This window comes from Oncorhynchus mykiss, chromosome 8, assembly GCF_057628025.1.
Source record: "Oncorhynchus mykiss isolate SJ-2025 chromosome 8, ASM5762802v1, whole genome shotgun sequence".
In the NCBI taxonomy this organism is placed as follows: domain Eukaryota; kingdom Metazoa; phylum Chordata; class Actinopteri; order Salmoniformes; family Salmonidae; genus Oncorhynchus; species Oncorhynchus mykiss.
The window spans coordinates 41,640,548-41,653,350 of NC_143029.1; the positions used below are offsets into that span (position 1 = coordinate 41,640,548).

Sequence of the window (12,803 nt, forward strand, 5' to 3'; positions counted from 1 at the left end):
TCTCTCTTTCTCTCTCTTTCGCTCTCTCTTTCTCTATTTCTCTTTCTCTTTCTCTCTCTCTTTCTCTCTCTCTTCTCTCTTTCTCTCTCTTTCTCTTTCGCTCTCTCTTTCTCTCTCTCTTTCTCTTCTCTCTCTTTCTTTCTCTCTTTCTCTTTTTTTCTCCTCTTTCTCTCTCTTTCTCTCTTTCTCTTTCTTTATATTTCTCTCTCTTTCTCTCTTTCTCTTGCTCTCTCTCTTTCTCTTTCTCTTTTTCTCTCTCTTTCACTCTCTCTTTCTCTCTCTCTATTTCTCTTTCTCTTTCTCTTTCTCTCTTTCTCTTTCTATTTCTCCCTCTCTCTCTTCTTTCTCTCTCTCTCTCTGACCTCATAGAGGTGGGGACCTGTCTTCTACTGACCAGCCCAACGCACATAATAGCTCTCCGCTTCAAATGTGTTATGTGTTTTTATGATTTGGTGCGTATGTGTGTGAGTGAGGCAAAACTTCCCGATGCATGGAGATGGAACTAAACAGTGAAAGGTTACTGGGAAATCAGCATATTGCTGCCCAGAGGAATTACTAGCCGTGGGAACAAAGGTGAGGAGGAACTTGCTTTGTAAAATTGTTATATACTGCACACTTATCATGGCTGTGTGATTATCATTCACACTTTGTCAGAGAGATTCACAGCAGAGGTCTGTTTGATACTGTGGAGCAGTTTTGAAGGCTGAAATATAAGCTGTAATATGTGATACAGATTCTGTGCTCAAACTGAAGTCTCCTATAGTACCACTATTCAGGGTTTTCCCTGCCAGGGTCTCGGTCTTCATATAATCATAATTGTAGTGGTCAATGTGCCTAGGCTGCATTTACCGAAATTACTCTGTCCAAGGTTTCAATTTAGCCTGGAGCTAATGGTAGCCTTGGACCCCACTTTAATTAGATGGCGGTCCACTGGTCTTGTTGCCAGTCTTATCTCTACACTAGATGCTATCCTCTCTTCTGCAATTAAGATAAAGACAAGGTAAAGGTGTAGTGTGTGTGTGTGTACTGTGTATCACTCTACTAGTGTCCAATTGTGCAACTAGTATCCAACAGTGTACAGTGGTTCTCTAAAGCTTCATGTCTGTGTTTTGGTCACACAAGGGATACAGGTTGGTAGGTGCAGTATCCTGTCATGTATTGTCATGTTGTGTCCTGTTCCTGTTCTTTCTCTTCACCCTGTCTCCCTCTGCTGGTCGTATTAGGTTACCTTTTCTTCCCCTCTTTCCCCCAGCTGTTCCTTGTCTTCTCTAACTACCTCGTTCACCCCTTTTCCCACCTGTTCCCTTTTTCCCTCTGATTAGGTCTCTATATCTCTCTCTGTTTCTGCTTCTGTCTTTGTCGGATTCTCGTTTGTGCTTCTCATGCCTGAACCAGACTATCGTCGTGTTTGCTGCAACCTTGTCCTGTCCTGTCGGAATCTGCCTGTCCATCTGAGCCTACGTGTGTTTCGTCATTAAAGAAACTCTGTTTTGTTAATTCGCTTTTGGGTCCTCATTCACGCACCTGACAGAAGAATCCGACCAAGAATGGACCCAGCGACTTCGGATCCTCTCCACTCAGCCGTCGAGATCCAGGGAGCGATGCTAGGCAGACACGAGCAGGAATTGTCTGCTGCTCGACATGCCGTTGAGACCCTGGCCACCCAAGTCTCCAACCTCACAGAACAGGTTCACCATCTCCGCCTCGATCCACCGGCCACTTCCAGGGCTTTCGAATCTCCGGAGCCCAGAATCAATAACCCGCCGTGTTACTCTGGGGAGCCCACTGAATGCCGCTCGTTCCTCACCCAGTGTGATATTGTGTTTTCTCTCCAGCCCAACACTTACTCCAGGAGCACTGCTCGTATCGCCTACGTCATATCTCTCCTTACTGGACGGGCTCGTGAGTGGGGCACGGCAATCTGGGAGGCAAGGGCTGAGTGTACTAACCAGTATCAGGACTTTAAGGAGGAGATGATACGGGTTTTTGATCGATCTGTTTTTGGGGAGGAGGCTTCCAGGGTCCTGTCTTCCCTATGTCAAGGTAATCGATCCATAACAGACTACTCTATTGAGTTTCGCACTCTTGCTGCCTCCAGTGACTGGAACGAGCCGGCTTTGCTCGCTCGTTTTCTGGAGGGTCTCCGCGCAGAGGTAAAGGATGAGATTCTCTCCCGGGAGGTTCCTTCCAGCGTGGATTCCTTGATTGAACTCGCTATTCGCATAGAGCGACGGGTTGATCTTCGTCACCGAGCTCGTGGAAAGGAGCTCGCGTTCTCCGTTGCCCCCCTCTCCGCATCACTACCATCTTCCTCTGCCGGCTCGGGTGCTGAGCCTATGCAGCTGGGAGGTATCCGCATCTCGACTAAAGAGAGGGAACGGAGAATCACCAACCGCCTCTGTCTCTATTGCGGTTCCGCTGGTCATTTTGTCACTTCATGTCCAGTAAAAGCCAGAGCTCATCAGTAAGCGGAGGGCTACTGGTGAGCGCTACTACTCCTGTCTCTCCTTCAAGATCCTGCACTACCTTGTCGGTCCATCTACGCTGGACCGGTTCGTCAGCTTCCTGCAGTGCCTTGATAGACTCTGGGGCGGAGGGCTGTTTTATGGACGAGACCTGGGCTCGGGAACATGACATTCCTCTCAGACAGTTAAGGGAGCCCACGGCCTTGTTCGCCTTGGATGGTAGTCCTCTCCCCAGGATTCAGCGTGAGACGCTACCTTTAACCCTCACTGTCTCTGGTAATCATAGCGAAACCATTTCTTTTTTAATTTTTCGTTCACCTTTTACACCTGTTGTTTTGGGCCATCCCTGGCTAGTTTGTCATAATCCTTCTATTAATTGGTCTAGTAATTCTATTCTCTCCTGGAACGTCTCTTGTCATGTGAAATGTTTAATGTCTGCTATCCCTCCTGTTTCCTCTGTCTCTTCTTCACAGGAGGAGCCTGGTGATTTGACAGGGGTGCCGGAGGAATATCACGATCTGCGCACGGTGTTCAGTCGGTCCAGGGCCACCTCTCTTCCTCCACACCGGTCGTATGATTGTAGTGTTGATCTCCTTCCGGGAACCACTCCCCCCCGGGGTAGACTATACTCTCTGTCGGCTCCCGAACGTAAGGCTCTCGAAGATTATTTGTCTGTAGCTCTTGACGCCGGTACCATAGTCCCCTCCTCCTCTCCCGCCGGAGCGGGGATTTTTTTTGTCAAGAAGAAGGACGGGTCTCTGCGCCCCTGCATAGATTATCGAGGGCTGAATGACATAACAGTGAAGAATCGTTATCCGCTTCCTCTTATGTCTTCAGCCTTCGAGATCCTGCAGGGAGCCAGGTTTTTCACTAAGTTGGACCTTCGTAACGCTTACCATCTCGTGCGCATCAGGGAGGGGGACGAGTGGAAGACGGCATTTAACACTCCGTTAGGGCACTTTGAATACCGGGTTCTTCCTTTCGGCCTCGCTAACGCTCCAGCTGTCTTTCAGGCATTAGTCAATGACGTCCTGAGAGACATGCTGAACATCTTTGTTTTCGTTTACCTTGACGATATCCTGATTTTTTCACCGTCACTCCAGATTCATGTTCAGCACGTTCGACGTGTCCTCCAGCGCCTTTTAGAGAATTGTCTTTTTGTGAAGGCTGAGAAGTGCACGTTTCATGCCTCCTCCGTCACATTTCTCGGTTCTGTTATTTCCGCTGAAGGCATTAAGATGGATCCCGCTAAGGTCCAAGCTGTCATTGATTGGCCCGTCCCTAAGTCACGCGTCGAGCTGCAGCGCTTTCTCGGCTTCGCGAACTTCTATCATCGTTTCATCCGTAATTTCGGTCAGGTGGCAGCTTCTCTCACAGCCCTTACTTCTGTCAAGACGTGCTTTAAGTGGTCCGTTTCCGCCCAGGGAGCTTTTGATCTCCTCAAGAATCGTTTTACATCCGCACCTATCCTTGTTACACCTGACGTCTCTAGACAGTTCGTTGTCGAGGTTGACGCGTCAGAGGTGGGCGTGGGAGCCATTCTTTCTCAGCGCTCCCTCTCTGACGACAAGGTCCACCCTTGCGCGTATTTTTCTCATCGCCTGTCGCCGTCGGAACGTAACTATGATGTGGGAAACCGCGAACTGCTCGCCATCCGCTTAGCCCTAGGCGAATGGCGACAGTGGTTGGAGGGGGCGACCGTTCCTTTTGTCGTTTGGACTGACCATAGGAACCTTGAGTACATCCGTTCTGCCAAACGACTTAATGCGCGTCAGGCTCGTTGGGCGCTGTTTTTCGCTCGTTTCGAGTTCGTGATTTCTTATCGTCCGGGCTCTAAGAACACCAAGCCTGATGCTTTATCTCGTCTCTTCAGTTCTTCAGTAGCCTCCACCGACCCCGAGGGGATTCTCCCTGAGGGGCGTGTTGTCGGGTTGACTGTCTGGGGAATTGAGAGGCAGGTAAAGCAAGCACTCACTCACACTCCGTCGCCGCGCGCTTGTCCTAGGAACCTTCTTTTCGTTACCATTCCTACTCGTCTGGCCGTTCCTCAGTGGGCTCACTCTGCCAAGTTAGCCGGCCACCCTGGCGTTCGGGGTACGCTTGCTTCCATTCGCCAGCGTTTTTGGTGGCCCACCCGGGAGCATGACACGCGTCGTTTCGTGGCTGCTTGTTCGGTCTGCGCGCAGACTAAGTCCGGTAACTCCCCTCCTGCCGGCCGTCTCAGGCCGCTTCCCATTCCCTCTCGACCGTGGTCTCACATCGCCTTAGATTTTGTCACCGGACTGCCTTCGTCAGCGGGGAAGACTGTTATTCTTACGGTTGTCGATAGGTTCTCTAAGGCGGCTCATTTTATTCCCCTTGCTAAGCTTCCTTCTGCTAAAGAGACGGCACAAATCATCATCGAGAATGTTTTCAGAATTCATGGCCTTCCGTCAGACGTCGTTTCGGACAGAGGTCCGCAATTCATGTCTCAATTTTGGAGGGAGTTTTGCCGTTTGATTGGGGCTTCCGTCAGTCTCTCTTCCGGCTTTCACCCCCAGTCTAACGGTCAAGCAGAACGGGCCAATCAGACTATTGGTCGCATCTTACGCAGTCTTTCTTTTCGTAACCCTGCGTCTTGGTCAGAACAGCTCCCCTGGGCAGAATACGCCCACAACTCGCTTCCTTCGTCTGCGACCGGGCTATCTCCTTTTCAGAGTAGCCTCGGGTACCAGCCTCCGCTGTTCTCATCTCAGTTCGCCGAGTCCAGCGTCCCCTCCGCTCAGGCTTTTGTCCAACGTTGCGAGCGCACCTGGAAGAGGGTCAGGTCTGCACTTTGCCGTTATAGGGCGCAGACTGTGAGAGCTGCTAATAAGCGTAGAACTAAGAGTCCTAGATATTGTCGCGGTCAGAGAGTTTGGCTCTCCACTCAGAACCTTCCCCTTAAGACAGCTTCTCGCAAGTTGACCCCGCGGTTCATTGGTCCGTTCCGTATTTCTCAGATCATTAATCCTGTCGCAGTGCGACTTCTTCTTCCGCGATATCTTCGTCGCGTCCACCCGGTCTTCCATGTCTCCTGTGTTAAGCCCGTTCTTCGCGCCCCCGCTCGTCTTCCCCCCCCCCCCCCCCATCCTTGTCGAGGGCGCACCTATCTACAGGGTCCGTAAGATTTTGGACATGCGTCCTCGGGGCCGTGGTCACCAGTACCTAGTGGATTGGGAGGGGTACGGTCCTGAGGAAAGGAGTTGGGTTCCCTCTCGGGACGTGCTGGACCGTTCGCTGATCGATGATTTCCTCCGTTGCCGCCAGGTTTCCTCCTCGAGTGCGCCAGGAGGCGCTCGGTGAGTGGGGGGGTACTGTCATGTATTGTCATGTTGTGTCCTGTTCCTGTTCTTTCTCTTCACCCTGTCTCCCTCTGCTGGTCGTATTAGGTTACCTTTTCTTCCCCTCTTTCCCCCAGCTGTTCCTTGTCTTCTCTAACTACCTCGTTCACCCCTTTTCCCACCTGTTCCCTTTTTCCCTCTGATTAGGTCTCTATATCTCTCTCTGTTTCTGCTTCTGTCTTTGTCGGATTCTCGTTTGTGTTTCTCATGCCTGAACCAGACTATCGTCGTGTTTGCTGCAACCTTGTCCTGTCCTGTCGGAATCTGCCTGTTCATCTAACCTTGTCCTGTCCTGTCGGAATCTGCCTGTCCATCTGAGCCTACGTGTGTTTCGTCATTAAAGAAACTCTGTTTTGTTAATTCGCTTTTGGGTCCTCATTCACGCACCTGACATATCCTATGTTTAGAGTGCCAGGATGTGTGTTTGTGTGGGTGTGTGTGATGGAAGAATGTTGTCGTGTAGTATAATGTAATAAGATGTTAGTGGTTGTTTTTGTCTTGTTTTATTGACATAAAATGAAGATGTGGGTCTGGGCGTTCTAAGACTTCTACAAGTCTACAAGTCAATGGAATGCATTGTTTCCCCTATATTCATTTAGCAGCAGTGGAGTGAAACAATACGAAGACAAAATATATATAATATACAATTGGGTGTGAAATGATTGACACCATTGATAAAGATGAAGAAAAATGTGTATAAAATGTCATTCAAATACTGAGCTATATTGTATGCTTTAAAGCGACAGAGAGAGAGACTGTCTTTGGATCATATTTAGGATTGATTTATTTTAACTTCTTACATCTTGAGTTTGTCCAAAGGTCACACTTCTTTCATAAACTCTAAATTACCATGGAAACGTGTGTGTTTCAGTGATACGTGTGTGATTTATTCATATGGTCCAGGGTACTATGTTTAGTTGTGTTGTAGAGGTAGGAATAGAGAGGGAGGAGGTGGAGGAGAGGAAGGCCATTTCACAATCTCTCCCCCTCTCACCTTCTTCCTGCTGGACCTTCGTCCTGCATTTTAATCTGAGTCCAAACACAGTTTTCTCCGTCCACCACACACACACACACACACACACACACACACACACACACAGTCCCCCATACACACACACCGTCCGACATACAGTACACACACAGACACACACAGTCCCACACACTGTCACACACACACAAAATCACACACCGCCTCACATACACACACTACCGTAACTCTGGCAGCTTCCTCTCTTACTTTAGCCTTTCCCATTCTGTGCCCCACTTCCAATCTCTTTCTCTCCCACCCTCTCTCCTTCTCGCCCTCCTTCCTTTCAACTCTTCTTTCTCCTCTAGTGATTTGTTAAATCCCTTGAACGGGGTATGTGAAATGAATACTAAACACTGTACTACTTACTACCCTGAAATTAGTGGATGTCATTGTAGTTTATATTATGGTCAAAGAGCTGCTGCTTTACTTTTTTTAGTGACAATGCTGTTTTGTTGTTGTTTAGTCTGCTGTAAGGGAGAAGCTGCTGCTTGTTGTCTGAGTCGGTTTTCTGGATTCTCCGGACCATTCCAAGTATATAAGTTTTAATTGCAGCTTCAGAATTCTGTCCGCCCAGCCTCAGACATTCCTGAATTTGTCCTGGCATCATGGCCAGACTGCTGCACGCTGCTCAGGGAATATGTGAATCCTGTGAATCTGGGAAGCTCATAAAGCAGGAATCCTAGGGAATTGTATCAGATGTTATGGAGGCCACCAAGTGTAGACAATAGAGCTTTTAAATTTGTCAGTCTGTTTAGTGATTTTAATTTTCTTGTTTTACGCTATTCATATGGACTGTAATTTCCTTTAAAACCATTTGAAACTATTGTTCCACTGTTAACTGTTGAAGTGAAAGTTTATATACTGTATCAAACAGTACAGTAAAATAACAAAGAGAATCTAAGTATTGAGGTATGCAGAATTAATGTGTTTTACGTTGACTTTCCTACAGTGACATTTAGGGAATGTGGAAACGAGCTGGCCTCATTGTGACTGGCACAGCTGAGAAAACGAGAGCTTTCAGGTTGTCTGAGGAAACACACACACACACACACACACACACACACACACACACACACACACACACACACCTTGTGCCCACTGCAATAAGAATCACCCAATCAAATCTGGGTCGTTACATGTTGTTTCAGGAAGCATTACACCCACCATCTCAGATTGTTCTGAAATCATTTCTGTAGTGAGAAAAAGATAAGATTAGCATTCCTGAAACATTATTTTGTTTAAATGTTATTTGATCTCTGAGAAATTAATTTCTCAAATTGGCCCTTTTAATTTATAGGATTCACATAATATTCAACAAATATAGTACCCAACATCCGATTTGGACAAACTTCTTCCGACCATTTACTGTTTTACACAAGCATATGGAGTAGCCAGCCTAATAGAAAAAGTAGCCAGCCAGGTTCCAACGGGCTGGGGGATGTTAAGATGTTTTTGCCAAACAAGCTTTACTTTGGTGGCCTCGAGAACCTTGTAATTGTAATATCTACCAGCAACTATCAGGAAATAAAACATGAAAAATTCACACTTTTACAGTATTAGATTCACCAGCTGCTGTACAATATGATATAAAACACAGATTTTTTTTTTTTGCGCTGGGCCTTAACTAGTGACACCCCATCCCGTGAACGGGACCGTTGTCATCATCTGACACTAATTAGCATAACACAACGGACATAAATATTCCTAGAAAACATTCCTATTCATGACAATCACAAATGAAATATATTGAGACACAGCTTAGCCTTTTGTTAATCACCCTGTCATCTCAGATTTTCTAAATATGCTTTACAGCCAAAGCTAGACAAGCATTTGTGCAAGTTTATCGATAGCCTAGCATAGCATTTTGTCCAGCTAGCAGCAGGTAACTTGGTCACGGAAATCAGAAAAGCAATCAAATTAAATTGTTTACCTTTGATGAGCTTCGGATGTTTTCACTCACGACTCCCAGTTAGATGGCAAATGTTCCTTTTTTCTCAAAATATTATTTTTGTAGGAGAAATAGCTCTGTTTGTTCTTCACATTTTGGCTGAGAAATCGCCCGGAAATTGCAGTCACGAAAACGGCAAAAAATATTCAAAATTAGCTCCATAATATCGACAGAAACATGGCAAACGTTGTTTATAATCAATCCTCAAGGTGTTTTTCAAATATCTATTCGATAATATATCAACCGGGACTGGTGGCTTCTTAGTAGTAGAGAGAGAAACAATGGCCGCATTTGTCCTTTACGCACCAAACACTATGAGAGACTTCAGCTGACCACTGACGCAATGTTGACGTTCAGGCTCGTTTTTCAAAATAAAAGCCTGAAACTATGTATTGTGACACTAGACACATTAGGGAAGCCATAGAAAAAGTAATCTGGTTGATAGCCCATTCATTGCTCAATGGGGACGCATAGGAACGCAGAGCCTTCTAAATAAGAGTCCCTTCCTGTTTGGATTTTTCTCAGGCTTTCGCCTGCAACATCAGTTCTGTTATACTCACAGACAATATTTTGACAGTTTTGGAAACTTTAGAGTGTTTTCTATCCTAAGCTGTCAATTATATGCATATTCTAGCATCTTGTCCTGACAAAATATCCCGTTTACTATGGGAATGTTTTTTTTCCAAAAATGAAAATACTGCTCCCTAGTCACAATCCTGTAAGTCTGCTGGCTTCCACAGGCTTTAAGATTCCTTTTAAGAGACATTTTCTCAGCTGTCTGCAATACAGGTATGATTGAAGAATGAAGCAGGTGTTAATCGTGGGCTTTGCGCCACAGAAAGCAGCAGATGACTACTCCATTGTCAACACTTTGATTAAATCAGTAGACCTTTATCAATATCTTTGAAAATACCACAAAAGTATCATTAGCTTTTAAAAATGTGGATCTGTATTCTTTCATATTTATATCAGGCTCTCTCTCTACCAGCTTAACTATTGTTCCTCCAGTGAGTAGTATTCGTCATATTCATCAAATGTTTTCATCAATTATCTGCAGATAATTGTCAAAAAGCCTACCAGTATGCAAATTAGGAAGCCAAATGAACAGCACTCTTACCGATGCAATTCGGCTGACTACTGACTACTAACTCACTTTCACTTTACTGTCTTGCAAGTCCTGAGGGACTTGCAACTAGCTCTCACAGTTTCACGCCAGAATTAGGCGTTAATCCATGGTTGTCAAACATCAGTTTAGGTATTAACTCCAAATTGTGGCACTTTGCACTTTGCAGAACTCTTCGTTTGTCGGTTTGTTGTTTTTGTTCGAGTATTCATCTTTATTAAAAGTATTATGAATATGTACCACGCTGCACTTTGGTCCTCTTCTCCTTCTCCCAACGACAGTCGTTACAGAACTACCCACCACCAAAGGACCAAGCAGCGTGGTAAAGGAGGAGCAGCACTATAAGGAGGAATGGACATGGGAGGACATTCTGGACGGCAAGGGATCCTACACATGGGAGGAGATCCTGGCTGGAAGGGATCGCCTCCCATGGGAACAGGTGGAGGCAGGAGGAAAAGGGAGCCAGGCATTTGAGGGAACACGGCTGGCAAGGAAGACAGAGACGCAGCCCCAAAAATGTATTGGGAGGGGCACACGGAGAGATTGGCGGAGTCAGGTAGGAGACCTGAGCCAACTCCCCGTGCTTACCGGGTGGGGTGTAATACTGGTCAGGCACCGTGTTATGTGGTGGAGTGCACGGTGTCTCCAGTGCACGTTCACAGTCCGGTACGTTACATCACAGCTTCTCGAATCGGCCGGGCTAGAGTGGGCATCGAGCCAGGAGGGATGAAGCCGCTCAGCGCATCTGGTCTCCAGTGCGTCTCCTCGGCCGGGTTATCCTGCACCAGCTCTGCGCACTCTGTCTCCAGTGCGTCTGCACAGCCCAGTGCATCCTGTGCCTGCGCCCCGCACGTGCCGGGGTAAAATCACCATCCAGCCAGGACGGGTTGTGCAGGCCCTTAGTTCGAGACCTCCAGTGCGCCTCCACGGCCCGGTCTATCCTGTGCCTCCTCCGAGGACCAGGCTGTCTCTCCGTCTCCTCCCCCCAGGTTCTCCCGCCTGTCCGGCGCATTCAGAGTCTCCCTCTACTCTGGCGCTGCAGGAGTCGTACTTCACTCCGGAGCTGCCGGAGTCTCCCGTCTAAACCTAGAGAGGAACCAGGCTATGTGGGATGGCCAGTCCTCTTCTGGCTGTGCCGGGTGGAGATTATAACAGAACATGGCCAAGATGTTCAAATGTTCATAAATGACCAGCATGGTCAAATAATAATAATCACAGGCAGAACAGTTGAAACTGGAGCAGCAGCACAGCCAGGTGGGCTGGGGACAGCAAGGAGTCATCATGTCAGGTAGTCCTGAGGCATGGTCCTAGGGCTCAGGTCCTCCTCTGAGAGAGAGAAAGAGAGAATTAGAGAGAGCATACTTAAATTCACAAAGGACACCGGATAGGACAGGAGAAGTACTCCAGATTTAACAAACTGACCCTAGCCCCCCGACACATAAACTACTGCAGCATGAATGCTGGAGGCTGAGACAGGAGGGGTCAGGAGACACTGTGGCCCCATCTGATGACACCCCCGGACAGGGCCAAACAGGAAGGATATAACCCCACCCACTTTGCCAAAGCACATCCCCCACAACACTAGAGGGATATCTTCAACCACCAACTTACCATCCTGAGACAAGGCCGAGTATAGCCCACAAAGATCTCCGCCATGGCACAACCCAAGGGGGGGCGCCAACCCAGACAGGAAGATGACATCAGTGACTCAACCCACTCAAGTGACGCACCCCTCCTAGGGACGGTATGAAAGAGTCCCAGTAAGCCAGTGACTCAGCCCCTGTAATAGGGTTAGAGGCAGAGAATCCCAGTGGAAAGAGGGGAACCGGCCAGGCAGAGACAGCAAGGGCGGTTCGTTGCTCCAGAGCCTTTCCGTTCACCTTCACACTCCTGGGCCAGACTACACTCAATCATATGACCCACTGAAGAGATGAGTCTTCAGTAAAGACTTAAAGGTTGAGACCGAGTTTGCGTCTCTCACATGGGTAGGCAGACCATTCCATAGAAATGGAGCTCTATAGGAGAAAGCCCTGCCTCCAGCTGTTTGCTTAGAAATTCTAGGGACAATTAGGAGGCCTGCGTCTTGTGACCGTAGCGTACCTGTAGGTAAGTAAGGACAAGACCAAATCAGAGAGATAGGTAGGAGCAACCCCATGTAATGCTTTGTAGGTTAGCAGTAAAACTTTGAAATCAGCCCTTGCCTTGACAGGAAGCCAGTGTAGGGAGGCTAGCACTGGAGTAATATGATATATTTTTTTGGTTCTAGTCAGGATTCTAACAGCCGTATTTAGCACTAACTGAAGTTTATTTAGTGCTTTATCTGGGTAGCCGGAAAGTAGAGCATTGCAGTAGTCTAACCTAGAAGTGACAAAAGCATGGATTAATTTTTCTGCCTGATTTTTGGACAGAAAGTTTCAGATTTTTGCAATGATACGTAGATGGAAAAAAGCTGTCCTTGAAACAGTCTTGATATGTTCTTCAAAAGAGAGATCAGGGTCCAGAGTAACGCCGAGGTCCATCACAGTTTTATTTGAGACGACTGTACAACCATTAAGATTAATTGTCAGATTCAACAGAAGATCTCTTTGTTTGTTGGGACATAGAACAAGCATCTCTGTTTTGTCCGAGTTTAGAAGTAGAAAGTTAGCAGCCATCCACTTCCTTATGTCTGAAACACATGCTTCTAGCGAGGGCAATTTTGGGGCTTCACCATGTTTCATTGAAATGTACAGCTGTGTGTCAGCCGCATAGCAGTGAAAGTTAACATTATGTTTTCAAATGACATCCCCAAGAGGTAAAATATATAGTGAAAACAATAGTGGTCCTAAATCGGAACCTTGAGGAACACCGAAATGTATAGTTGATTTGTCAGAGG

General features: G+C 47.1%; 1 protein-coding gene across 1 annotated transcript in view; it reads left to right on the top strand.

Moving 5' to 3' along the window:
• The first annotated feature begins 365 nt into the window (after positions 1 to 365).
• LOC110529918 (pleckstrin homology domain-containing family G member 1) overlaps positions 366 to 12,803 on the top strand; it is a 151,586-nt gene continuing 139,148 nt past the window's right edge. The window contains exon 1 of the mRNA XM_090243450.1: positions 366 to 573. The gene's annotated coding sequence lies outside the window, so the exon portion shown is untranslated. The remainder of the gene's footprint in view (positions 574 to 12,803) is intronic.